Genomic DNA, 8,284 nt, shown 5'->3' on the forward strand with positions numbered 1-8,284 from the left:
CATAGACACCCCAAACACAGACACCCCTAATGCATATACAGACAGACTCAGGCATTTCTAAACACACACACACACACACACACACACACACACACACACACACACACACACACACACGGCTTGACGATGCCAGGTGCTGAGCCCTGTTAGCTCCCACAGAAATGACAGGAAATTGAAGACACGTAGCAACTGCCGGATCTGGCCCTTAAACAGGTACACGTACGTGTCCTAGGATTCAAACATGCCTAATGCACCTAGGCAAACACAAACACGGACATCCACAGCCCGACTAAGGCATATAGACCTAAATAGACACACCCAGTATGCACACAGACACTCACATCTTGCATACCCTGGGGTCTGTTGATTTTTCACTGTCAAAACTCATATTTACTTTGTTCTGTTGTTAATAGTGTTGCTGTGTCTATATGCCTTAGTTTTACTTACCAATTCAGATATATTCATTCATAAATGTAAATAAATTTGAGAAATTCAGCTAATGGACAATTCCTCTAAGTCGGGGGTCTGCAACCTTTCAGAAGTGGTGTGCTGAGTCTTCATTTATTCACTCTAATTTAAGGTTTTGTGTGCGGATAATACATTTTAATGTTTTTAGAAGGTCTCTTTCTCTAAGTCTATAATATATAACTAAACTATTGTTGTATGTAAAGTAAATAAGGTTTTTTAAAATGTTTAAGAAGCTTTATTTAAAATTAAATTAAAATGCAGAGCCCCCCGGACTGGTGGCCAGGAAAATCAGCTTGCGTGCAGACTTCGGCACCTGTGCCATAGGTTGCCTACCCCTGATCTAAGTCTTCTCTTTGTTAAGGTCTAAAAAAGTTTAGTGAAATTGAAGCTTGGGGTTTACTGAACACTGGGAGTTCCCCCATAGTAAAATTCCAAGTCAGTGCCAGCCATTTGTTCTAGGCTGGAGCGTGCATAAAATCTCAGCCTATAAAATCTCATCCTAGTGAGTTCTTTAAAACTTATTTTTATAAGTCATTAGTCCAGTACCTTTAGGTAATAACTAAAAAATTAAAATGATTAACATCTTGCACTTTTTAAAATAAAATAGCTAAAATACACATACAACTACTCCCCTTTTTTTGTTTAGTTTGTGTATTTACAGTGCATGCACACAGTACAAAGCACATGCATTACATTATGCATTAATTTTAAAATACTGTATGTAAACTATTGCTGCAATAAATCATATGACTAGAAGGAGCAAATGTATTCTTTCCTAACTGTAGTCTGTGGATTAAATCTCCCAGACTAGGTGATCCCAAGCTTGTATCACTTGACAGAGCTGAGATTTGGGGCCATTACAGGAGGTGTAAATATGTTTGCTGTCAAAATAATTTATAGATTATTATGTCAATGATCTACAGGCTGTTGGAGTCTCTTTTGCTGAATATATTTTAAAATGCAGCTAAATACACATTGGAAAAATCTCCTTCAATCAAATCAATATGTAACAAGGGCTGTGAATGATCTCACTTATACTCGTTTTACACCAGTGTAACACTGCTCTCCTCACCCCTAGATTGACACCAGGGTAATGTAAGCAAAAAGCCCAAGGAGGTTATTCTCCCCTGAACACATGCGGGCAACTTCCATTGTCCACAGCAGGCAATACACAAGTATATCAAGGGAGAATCAAACCCTAAAGACTGTTGTTAAGCCTATGAACCAAGGACACTGTTAAGCCTAAAGCAGGGACATTCATATCTAATGCTATAATTTGGTGCTGAGTGTGATGTAAGAAATTGAACAATAGAAAATAGAGCTTGGACTAGAAGTTGCAGTCCACATGAATTAGACAGGAGTTTCAGTCAATAACTTGCAATAGGTAGCTATAACGGGGATGGAAGAAAGTCTTCACTTGAAATTTCTTTTTCTGGCTTGAAGTACTTCTGGATCAAATTCTGCCCTCAGGTCACTGGCAGAAATCTAGGGTAACTCAATAGAAGTCCATGGGCCAGATTCACCCTGTCAGTGGCTCGGGAATAGCAAATACAAATTTCATCCTCCTGTGTCTGAGGGAGCTGCTGTGGCAGAGAGGGACTAGTCTGATGGCCGTGCTACCACAACCTACCGAAAGGGGTTTTGCAAGGGAGGGCAAGTTAAAAAACAAATCAGTGCGGTGTTCCATTGGGGTAGATCTACACAGAAATAAAAACACTTGTGGCACCAAGTCTCAGTGTCAGGGTCAATTGATTCAGTCTCTCAGGACTCTGACTGTGGGGTTCAAAATTGAAAGGTAGGCTTTCGGGCTCTGGTAGAAGCCCAGGCTCTGGGACCCTACACCCTCACTGAGTCCCAGATCTCAGAATCCAGCTGGAGCCCAAACCTCTACACAGCAATTTTTCAGGCTGACAGCCCGAGACTGAGTCAGGTGACCTGGGCCAACCACGGGGTTTTTATCCCCAAATAGATGTAACCTGCGACCCACCCCGCCTCGCTGGGTTTCAGAGATGGAGCTCCAGCCTGATCCCAGATGTCTACAACACAATTGTTAGCCCAGCAGCCCAAGGCTCGCAAACCCAACTCAGTTGACCCAGGACAGCCATGGCAGTGTGGATATACCCTAGAAATTCTGAAATGGGAGCTACTTTGGAGATGCACTAAGTAAGCTCTGGAGCTGTCCCAACTACCTCTCCAGAAGACTCCACGCACTTTGCAAGCTATGATGGCCAGCCCCAATCCTCTCAGCTGACTAAAGGCTGTTTGTGGCTTGTAAACTGTGCCCCACTTCTAGTAGACTTCCTATCACTGGAGGCCAACAGCCTGGGATCTACTAGCAACAGTTGGTGGAATCCACTGAATCAACATTCACGATGGAATCTGGCCCAATCTGGCACCCCAACAGTAGTAAAAAAATCATCCTCATTAAGGAAATCATGGTGTAGCCTTAGCAAGGCTGCTAAAGTCTGGAGCTACAGCCTTACTAGTCAGAGGTGGCCTATCCAATTTAGGAAATGTCTCTTTCTGACCCATTTAGTCTGTTTTAGGCTTGGCTAAGAATTCTGCAATTCCTCCGTGACACCCCAAGTCTAGAAAGGAACAGACAATTAACAAAACCCATTACTCTTCACTGATTAATTATGTTTACAAGCATACCAAATGCTTTCAACTTTTGCCATAATTTTATTAAATAATAATACCTGACTGAAAAAATCTGCAGCCATCTTTAATAATCATATTTGGTGCTCAAATATGACAGGTTTGGAGGACAGATTTATTTCCAGTGTTAGTGGTATTATACTAACGCAATCAATGTTGCATATTAAAACTAAAATAACCACATTAAAGTCCTGCTGGTTTTTTGGTTTTATGAAGATTGATAGCAAAAGGCACAGAGTCCTTAATCGTTAAAAAGTTTGTGAATACAGTTTGTTCAGTTGCTTGTGTTGGAAAGGTCACAGTTACAGAGATCATCAGGGTAGTCTCTGGATTCCTTTTAAGTGAGGCTGAGTTGGTTAGCACACAAAAGAATGCCACTAAAACCAAATTCGCACAGGACATGTTTCCCTTACAAGGAGATTAAGAAACTAAAGAAACTCAGGCACTGTAATTCAAACACTTGGTAAACAAGGTTGGCAGTCAAAAGCCTGTATGGACTAAATATATAACTGATTGTTAGAGAGAGATTACATACACATATAAATGTAAATATATGAATGTATGTGTCTGTGTGTTATAGGGAGAAAGTTTACTAAGTTTATCCATGGAACACGAGATTTGGAAACTTTTGAAGTAAACAAGAGAATGTTTTAATATATTAAACACACACAGCTTTCAGACATCCCATGGAAGAAAATCAGTAATTTGTTAAAACAAACAAGATTTTCCTTTTGGGTGAATTTTTCTGCTGACTACTGCTAACTACTGTTAAATTTCTGCTTTTAAAAATCCTTTTTCTTGTGAATTGTGTAACTTTGATGCAGTACGCCTCTTTTCCTTTTTCACAATCTAAAATATATTGATCTGTTTTTGTATATATATTTTTTTGTTTTTGGTTTGTTTCTTTTGATTATTTTATTTTCAGAATTTTTGGGTTTCTTCCCCCCCCCCCCAATAAACTAAAAAGAGTCATCACGCAACATTAAAAACTCAAGCAAAAAATAATCCTAAAAAGCATAAAGCATTGACCTCATGCTACTATAAAAACACAATTAGTCCTTCTTCAGTGTTGTTCTGTGACATTTACAGCTGGCAATGTAAACACTAGCTCTTCCGAAGATCCGCTTCTTGAAAGTCAGGGCTGTTTTTTAACAGGAGACAGCGCCACATACTGGTTATGTGAAAGTGAGATCTGCAAGTGACTAACAAAACGTTATATTGTACAGAATTAATCTGACTTTATGAGTCGCTTTTCATCAATTTCAAATAAATCTGAAGGCCTCTTAAGTAATTATGTCTTATTATCTAGTAATACCGACATTAAATACCATGCCCAGTTGGACAAATAAAGACAATATTGTTTACTTTAACAGTATTTCCTGTTTAAATATGGAGTACCAGAATTCACTGATTTGGTTTATTATATTAAAGGCCCTGTTCCTGCAGTCTTTACTCAAGCAAAATTCCCATCAGCTTCAATGATGTTACAAACAGAATATTATGATTTAAAATCAGATAAACAAAACACACTATAGAAGTTCTTAAAACAGCCCGTTACAACCATATTTCCCATATAATAAAAACATAGAGAAAGCAAAATAGAAAATATAATATATATAGTCAGTATCATCTCTAAACCAAATGTTTTCCATAGTTTTCCCTATAATTGTCAAAAGATCTTTCTCAGATAAAAACAATTATTTATTTAATGTAATAATAAAACTGTCTATTTAATCTCCTTTTCAAAAGTGGCAAGCTGCTTATAATTGTTCTTAAGGAACTGATAATGAGTCAGCCCTTTTTTTCCTTTCCCTTTACCCCTTTTACCTCCAATAGTTGTTTGGAGTCCATCTGTCTGAATCCTGTCTAACCTGACTGGCATATTTCCTTTACTGGGATGTCAGCATATTCATGTGGCATTCATGGTACATTAAAAACAAAACAAGTCCAATAATTAAAGTCAATGGTAAACTAGGCAGTTTTGTGTTTTGAAGAGTTAGGAACAGAAAATGATATTGCCAAGAATGATTTGAGCAGATCACTGCAGACTACGTGGCTCTGGGAAGAAGGATTAAGGAGTTTGAGGCGCAAGTAGTGTTCTCGTCCATCCTCCCTATGGAAGGAAAAGGCCCAGGTAGAGACTGCCAAATCGTGGAAGTCAACGAATGGCTGTGCAGGTGGTGTCGGAGAGAAGGCTTTGGATTCTTTGACCATGGAATGGTGTTCCAAGAAGGAAGAGTGTTAGGCAGAGACGGGTTTCACCTAACGAAGAGAGGGAAGAGCATCTTCACATGCAGGCTGGCTAACCTAGCGAGGAGGGCTTTAAACTAGGTTCACCAGGGGAAGGAGACCAAAGCCTTGAGGTAAGTGAGAAATGGGATACCGGGAGGAAGCATGAGCATGAGCAGGACAGCGTAAGAGGGAGGACTCCTGTCTCATACTGAGAAAGTGGGACAATCAGCGAGTTATCTTAAGTGCCTATACACAAATGAAAAAGTCTGGGAAACAAGTAGAAAGGACTGGAAGTTCTAGCACAGTCAAGGAACTATGATGTGATTGGAATAACAGAGACTTGGTGGGATAGCTCACATGACTGGAGTACTGTCATGGATGGATATAAACTGTTCACGAAGACAGGAAGGGCAGAAAAGGTAAGGGAGTTGCATTGTATGTAAGGGAGCAGTATGACTGCTCAGAGCTCCAGTATGAAACTGCAGAAAAAAACTGAGAATCTCTGGATTAAGTTGAGAAGTGTGAGCAACAAGGGTGATGTCATGGTGGGAGTCTGCTATAGTACACCAGACCAGGGGGATGAGGTGGACGAGGCTTTCTTCTAGCAACTGACAGAAGTTACTAGATCACAGGCCCTGGTTCTCATGGAAGACTTCAATCACCCTGATATCTGCTGGGAGAGCAGTACACAGACAATCCAGGAAATTTGTGGAAAGTGTAGGGGATAATTTCCTGGTGTAAGTGCTGGAGGAACCAATTAAGGTCAGAGCTCTTCTTGACCTGCTGCTCACGAACAGGGAAGAATTAGTAGTGGAAGCAAAAGTGGAACCTGGGAGGCAGTGACCATGAGATGGTCGAGTTCAGGATCTTGACAAAAGGGAGAAAGGAGAGCAGCAGAATACGGACCCTGGACTTCAGAAAAACAGACTTTGACTCTCTCAGGGAACTGATGGGCAGGATCCCCTGGGAGAACAACATGAGGGGGAAAGGAGTTCAGGAGAGCTGGCTGTATTTTAAGAGTCCGTTTCGAGGTTGCAGGAACAAACCATCCCGATGTGTAGAAAGAATAGTAAATATGGCAGGCAACCAGCTTGGCTTAACAGTGAAATCCTTGTTGATCTTAAACACAAAAAAGAAACTTACAAGAAGTGGAAGATTAGACAAATGACCAGGGAGGAGTATAAAAATATTGCTGAGGCATGCAGGAGTGAAATCAGAAAGGCCAAATCACACTTGGAGTTGCAACTAGCAATAGATATTAAGAGAAACAAGAAGGAGTTCTTCAGGTGCGTTGGCAACAAGAATAAGATCAAGGAAAGTATGTGCCCCTTACTGAATGAGGGAGATAACCTAGTGACAGAGGATGTGGAAAAAGCTCATGTACTCAATGATTTTTTGCCTCTGTCTTCATAAACAAGGTCAGCTCCCAGACTACTACACTGGGCAGCACAGCATGCAGAGGAGGTGATCAGCCCTCTGTAGAGAAAGAAGTGGTTCAGGACTATTTGGAAAAGCTGGATGAGCACAAGTCCATGGGGCCAGATGCACTGCATCTGAGGGTGCTAAAGGAGTTGGCGGATGTGATTGCAGAGCCATTAGCCATTACCTTTGAAAACTCACAGCAATTGGGGGAAGTTCTGGATGACTGGAAAAAGGCTACTATAATGCCCATTTTTTAAAAAAGGGAAGAAGGAGGATCCGGGAGACTACAGACCAGTCAGCCTCATCTCAGTCTCTGGAAAAATTATGGAGTAGGTCCTCAAGGAATCAATTCTGAAGCACTCAAAGGAGAGGAAAGTGATCAGGAACCATCAGCATGGATTCGTCAAAGGCAATTCATGCCTGACTAACCTAATTGCCTTCTATGATGAGATGACTGCTCTGCGGATAAGCGGAAAGCAGTGGATGTGTTATTCCTTGACTTTAGCAAAGCGTTTGATACGGTTTCCTACAGTATTCTTACCAGCAAGTTAAAGAAGTATGGGTTGGATGAATGGACTATAAAGTGGATAGAAAGCTGGCTAGATTGTCGGGCTCAACAGGTAGTGATCAATGGCTCCATGTCTAGTTGGTAGCCAGTATCAAGCAGAGTGCCCCAAGGGTTGGTCCTGGAGCCAGTTTTGTTCAATATCTTCATTAATGATCTGGAGGATGGTGTGGACTGCACCCTTAGCAAGTTTGCAGATGACGCTAAACTGGGAGGAGTGGTAGATATACTGGAGGGGAGGGATAGGATACAGAGAGACCTAGACAAATTAGAGGATTGGGCCAAAAGAAATCTGATGAGGTTCAACAAGGACAAGTGCAGAGTCTTGCACTTAGGACGGAAGAATCCCATGCACTGCTGCAGACTAGGGACCGAATGTCTAGGCAGCAGTTCTGCAGAAAAGGACCTAGGGGTTACAGCAGACAAGAAGCTGGATATGAGTCCACAGTGTGCCCTTGTTGCCAAGAAGGCTAACGGCATTTGGGGCTGTACAAGTAGCGGCATTGCCAGCAGATCGAGGGATGTGATCATTCCCCTTTATTCAACATTGGTGAGGCCTCATCTGGAGTATTGTGTCCAGTTTTCAGTCAACACTACAAGAAGAATGTGGAAAAATTGCAAAAAGTCCAGCGGAGGGCAACAAAAATGATTGGGGACTGGAGCACATGACTTATGAGGAGAGGCTAAAGGAACTGGGATTTTTTAGTCTGCACAAGAGAAGAATGAGGGGAGATTTGATAGCTGCTTTCAACTACCTGAAAGGAGGTTCCAAAGAGGATGGATCTAGACTGTTCTCAGTGGTTCCAGATGTCAGAACAAAGAGCAATGGTCTCAAGTTGCAGTGGGGAAGGTTTAGGTTGGATATTAGGAAAAACTTTTTCACTAGGAGGGTGGTGAAGCACTGGAATGGGTTACCTAGGGAGGTGGTGGAATCTCCAT

This window comes from Gopherus evgoodei, chromosome 1 (genome assembly GCF_007399415.2).
Source record: "Gopherus evgoodei ecotype Sinaloan lineage chromosome 1, rGopEvg1_v1.p, whole genome shotgun sequence".
In the NCBI taxonomy this organism is placed as follows: Eukaryota; Metazoa; Chordata; order Testudines; family Testudinidae; genus Gopherus; species Gopherus evgoodei.